We start from the raw sequence: 6,057 nt of genomic DNA on the forward strand, positions 1-6,057 counted from the left end.
ATGGTTGATGCAAGGCTACCTGCCATTCTTGCCACGAGGTCCATAATGTTCTCGTGCACGCTATGACCCTTATCGACGAACTCGACGTCGATTGATTTGGAAGTACATTCCATGTGATTTATAAATACAACTGTATACAACTGCAATACTTATAGTATACAACTGCAATACTTATAGTATACAACTGCAATACTTATAGTATACAACTGCAATACTTATAGTATGAAAGCTGCCGTCATACCACATGATCACTAGATTTTAGGAATCCGTTTCAAGATTCTTGCAGGATTTGCTTCCATGATTTCCCCAGGAGTTCCAGAATTGGTCCATGAATTCCTTCCAAAATTTCTACAGAATTCCATTCTAAGGTTTTTGCAGACATTACGTTTCTCTTCCTTTTGGGATTTCTTAGCCTTTGCTTCGCCTCCTTAGTCTCAGTTTCACCTCCTTAGCCTTTGCTTTGCCTCCTTAGTTTTACTTTCGCCAGCTTAATATTGGCTTAGCCTCCTTAACCTTTGCTACATGTTCTTATTCTTTCACCTTCTTAACCTTATCGTGTTTATCAAGGAGGATAAGTGAGAAAAAAGAAAAAGCTGGATTTGCCAATGCTCCTTAGCATTTGTTTCGCCTCCTTAGTCTTACTTTCGCCAGTTTAGTCTTAGCTTCGCCTACTTAGTCTTAGTTTGGTCAGCTTAAGCTCAGCTTCGCCTCCTTAGCCTTTGCTACGTCTCCTTAGTCTTATCTTATCCTTTTTAGTCTTAGTTTCGTCTACTTAATCTTAGCTTTCGTAGCCTTAGCTTCACCTCCTTAATCTTAGTTTCGCCTCCTTAGCCTTTGCTATGCCTCCTAGGCCTTTGCTTTGTCTCCTTAGTCTTACATTCGCCAGCTTAATCTTAGCTTCGCCTCCTAAGCCTCTTAGTTTCGCATCCCTAGTCTTACCTTCATCTCCTTAGTTTTAGTTTCGCCTCACACCTCTTAGCTTCGCCCCATAAACCTCTTATCTTCGCCTCCTTAGCTTTTGTTTCGCCAACGTAAGCTCCTCCGACCTCGAATTTGACCCTACATCTTTTCTTCAGAGAGCTTCGACTAAAAGCTATTTGTTGAATTGCCTCGTCTTCCACATTCGATCGCGAGGTTGTCTTCCAGTCTGTGTAGATTTCTGCGGAGTCCGAAGTAAACCGCATTTCCTGCCACAATGCGTCTCTGCGAATTTCTCTGCTGGTGTCGTTGTCGGCGGTCACCAGTGAACCCAAGTACACGAATTCTTCAACCGCCTCGATTTCATCACCGTCGATAGAAATTCGGAGTGGCGGGCGCGGTGATTCCTCCCTGTAATACTTCTTGGGATTCCTTCAGGATTTTTTACGTGATTTTTCCCGAAATTAATTTCAGGATTCCTTTAGAAATTCCTTCACGGGTTCTTCGTGCAGTTCATTCTGGGATTCCTCCAGGATTTTCTTCTGAACACCAGAAGTTTCTTCTGAGATCTCTTTAGGAGTTTCTGTACGGGTTGCTCAAGAATTTTATTCTAAAATTTCAGTAGCAGTACCTTCTGTGATCCCTTGTGGGACTCCTTCCAGGATTCGCTCGGGAATTCTTTCTAGGTATTCATTCTTCAACGAGTTACTTCTGCGATTCCTATTTTTGTTTCCTCCAAGATTCTCTTCTGAGAGATTTCAACAGGTATCTCTTTCAGGATTGCTCCAGAAATGTTTTCCGCGATTCTTCCAGTAGCTCCTTCCGGGATTTACTCCCGTATTGATTCTAAGATTCCCCAGTGATTCCATCCGAGCTTCTTCTTCCATGAATGCTTCCGGGTTGAAATTCATCCGAATCTGGAATTCATCCAGAAACTCCTTCCGAGATGCCTCCGGAGTCCGGGATTCCTCAAGAAGTCTTTTCTGGTGTTAAAGATCCAAGGAGTTGAAGATACAACTGGAATTTCTCAAGAAGTTCATTCCGAAGTTCTCCCAGAAATTCAAAATGGAAGTCCTTCAGGAGTTTATCACCAAATTCCTCTAGAAGTATTTAAGTAATTCTCGATCGAAATTACTTGAATTCTTGAAGAAACTCTTCAACCAGACTCCGACAATTTCCTCATGAATTCCTCTAGCAGTTTTGTGAGGAATTCCTCTAGAAGTTCCTTTTGGATTTCCTCCAACGCCTACTTTCATTTAGGATTACATGTTAAGGACGGACTTGTTAGAATCCCAAAATGGCCGCCACAATGGTCGACTTTAGCATCTACCCACGATTTCAAGGGCACAAATCTCTTCGTAAACAAAACCAGCACACCTGAGCTTCTCATTTTAAGTTTATTTCAAGTGAAAAAGAATAGAATAAAGAAATGCACTGTTGTTTGAAGCTTGCTTCTTGAGATTTGTGCGTCTGAAGTTCTGATGCACTGTTGAAGCGGGATTTCAAGACGTTTGTCCTTAACCGAAATTCTTTCTGGGAATCCCGGATGAAAAACAAACTTCTGCAGACATTTCAAAAAGAAACGGGAGGAGAATCCCGGAAGGAATCTCTGGAGGAATCCCGGAAAGATCCAATAGAGCACTTATAACAAAAAACTGCTGGGGTAATCCCACATGGAACCCTTCTGAAGGAGTCCTGAACTAACTGTTAGAAGAATCTAAAAAGAAGCTCCGTGAGGAATCTTCAAAAAAAAAATTCCTGGAGAATTCGTGCGGAAATCCCTAGACAAATCTCGGAAGAAACTTCTGGAGAAATTCCGTGTAAGAAACCCCGGTTCAAATTCCTGGCAGACGGAACTCATGGCTGAGTCTCAGTAGAAATCCCTGAAGGAAAACATGAAAGAACTCCTGGGGAAATCAATGAAGGAACTCCTGGATGAATCCCAGAATCGATCCCCGGAAATTCCCGATGGAACTTCTTTACAAGGAACCCCTGGAAGAATCCCGGAGGGAATCCTAATTAAACCCCTCGAGGAATTCCATGTGGACCTCCCTGAGGAATCCGAAAAGAAACTACAGCAGGTGTCCTGGACCAAATTACTAGAGGAACTGCGGAAGGAATTATTGGAGGAATTCCACGCTGATTTTCAAAAGATTATCCTGAAGCACTTCAGGAATCAGAAATCCTGGAATGAACTGCTAGAGGAATCCCACCAACAAGTTATGGATTGCCACACACGTGCGGACCCAATGGAGATTAGTCCAGGAGTTCCGTCTGAGATTTACCTTCTGGAATTCCTCCAGGAGTTTGTATTGGAATTCATCCAGGGATTGCTTTCCAAATTCCTCCAGGAGTTCCTCCAGTGATTCCTCTAGCAGGAATTTCTCAAGAAAGTCCTGAAGATTCAAAGAATTCATGCAAGAATTCCAAACGGAACTCCTGGAGTAGTTTCATAAAACAATCTTGGAGCAATTCAATTCAGAACATTTGAAAGAATTCCAGAATAAACTTCCGTATGTAAAATTACAAGTTTTTCAATAACTTCCGGAAGTATTTCGGAACGACTATCCGTGAAATCCTGGCAGGGGTTTCTGGAGGAATTCTGAAAGGATCCAGGATGCAATTCTTGAAGGAATCACGGAAGGTATTCCCGAAGATATCTTGTGAAGGAATCCCTGAAGAAATTTCCGGAATGACGTTCTGGAGGAATATCGGAAGCAATCCCGAGGGAAATTCCTAGTGGGAATCCAGACGGAGCTCCTGTTGTAATATCAGAAAAAAAAAAACCTAGAGGACGCCGAAAAGGAACCTCGATAGGGAACTGTGAAGAAATTCTTGAAGGATTCCTCTAAGGAGTTGATAAGGAAATTCCTGGATTAAAGTCAACAAAAACTCTGAAGCAACTCCTGGGGAAATCCCAGACGGACCTCCTGGAGCAGTGTTCAATGAATTTCTCTTACGAATTCCGGAAGGAACTCCTTGAGGAATTCCTCCTGAGGGAGGAACTCCTGAAAGAATTAAGGAACGTGAATTGATAACAAAAGTAAAGGTGCGGTCGCTCAGATGCGCTGTGGGCCGATTATGCTGTCGCCATGAGACATAATTTCGTACAAAAGTAAAATTGTGGTCATCCGCACGCGCTGTAGCCTGTTTCTACTGTCGTCATGGGATAGAATTTCGTACAAACGTTAAACTGCGGTCATCCAGACGTACTGTGGACCGTTTTTATGGTCGTCACGGGACAGAATTTCTCATAAAAGTTAAGGTGCGGTCATCCGGACACACTGTGATTTGTTTTTACTGTCGCCATGAGACAGAATTGGTTACAATACAAAAGTAAAAAATACATTAGACGGACAAATATACATTGTAGTCCAAATGGCACTTGGGTGAGGTCATCCAGATGCGCTGTGGGCTGTTTTTAACTGTCGCCAGGAATCCCTGAAGAATTTTTTTATGCATTTCCGGAATGACGTTCTGGAGGAATATCAGAAGCAATCCCGAGTGAAATTCCTGAAGGGAATCCAGACGAAACTCCTGTTGTAATATCAGAAAAAAAAAACCTAAAGGACACCCAAAACGGACCATGGTTGGGAACTGTGAAGAAATTCTTGAAGGATTCCTCTAAGGAGTTGATAAATAAATTTCTAAAGAGGTTTCTGGATGATTCCCAGAAATGTTTTCTAGAAAAATTCCAGAAGAAACTCCTTGAGAGAACTCAGAAGCAACCACAGAAACACAGGAATTAAGAAAATTATTCCCTCGAAAAGAATTTGTGGATTCCGGAAGGAACTCCTGAAAGAATTAAGGAACGTGTGGAGCTATCATCTGTTTCCTGAATAGTCAACAATGTCGCATCATCTTATCGGTCACATTCGGATGGAACTATAATTTAGAAGTTTGAACGCCAGAATTCACCAAGAGACAGAATTGATTACAAAAGTAAGGGTGCGGTCGCCCAGATGCGCTGTGGGCCGATTTTACTGTCGCCATGAGACTGAATTTCTTACAAAAGTAAAAGTGTGTTCATCCGGACGCGCTGTGGCCTGTTTTTACTGTCGTCATGGGATAGAATTTCTTACAAAAGTTAAACTGCGGTCATCTAGACGCACTGTGGACCGTTTTTGTGATGACCGTTTTTAAGGGACAGAATTTCTCATAAAAGTTAAGGTGCGGTCATCCGCCATGAGACAGAATTGGTTACACTACAAAAGTAAAGAGTCCATTAGACGGACAAATACATTTGTCATTGTAGTCCGACATTTATCCAAGGTTGCCATGATTCTCGTTGTGTTGGTCATTTGCTGGGCTTGTTTGACCAAATATTTATCATCATAGGAAACACTCTAATGGCACTTTAAGGGTGAGGTCATCCAGATGCGCTGTGGGCTGTTTTTACTGTCGCCAGGAATTCCTGAAGAAATTTCTTATGCATTTCCGGAATGACGTTCTGGAGGAATATCTGAGGCAATCCCGAGTGAAATTCCTGGAGGGAATCCAGACGAAACTCTTGTTGTAATATCAGAAAAAAAAGCCTAGAGGACGCCCAAAAGGAACCATGGTAGGGAACTGTGAAGAAATTCTCGAAGGATTTCTCTAAGGAGTTGATAAAGAAATTCCTAAAGAGGTGCCCAGAAATATTTTCTAGAAAAATTCCAGAAGAAACTCGTTGAGGGAACTCAGAAGCAACTTCGGTCACATTCGGATGGAACAAAAATTATTAAACAAACAATAATTTAGAAGTTTGAACGTCAGATCATATGATGGATCAATTCGCCATGAGGCAGAATTGGTTAGAAAGGTAAGGGTGCGGTCGTCCAGATTCGCTGTGGGCTGATTTTACTGTCGCCATGAGACAGAATTTCTTACAAATGTAAAAATGTGGTCATCCGGACGCGCTATGGCCTGTTTTTACTGTCGTCATGGGATAGAATTTCTTACAAAAATTAAACTGCGGTCATCCAGACGTACTGTGGACCGTTTTTGTGGTCGTCATGGGACAGAATTACTCATAAAAGTTAAGGTGCGGTCATTCGGACACACTGTGGATTGTTTTTACGGTCGCCATGAGACAGAATTAGTTACAATACAAAAGTTAAGAGTTCATTAGACGGACAAATATATTTGTCGTTGTAGTCC

Source organism: Aedes albopictus, chromosome 1 (assembly GCF_035046485.1).
Source record: "Aedes albopictus strain Foshan chromosome 1, AalbF5, whole genome shotgun sequence".
NCBI lineage: Eukaryota > Metazoa > Arthropoda > Insecta > Diptera > Culicidae > Aedes > Aedes albopictus.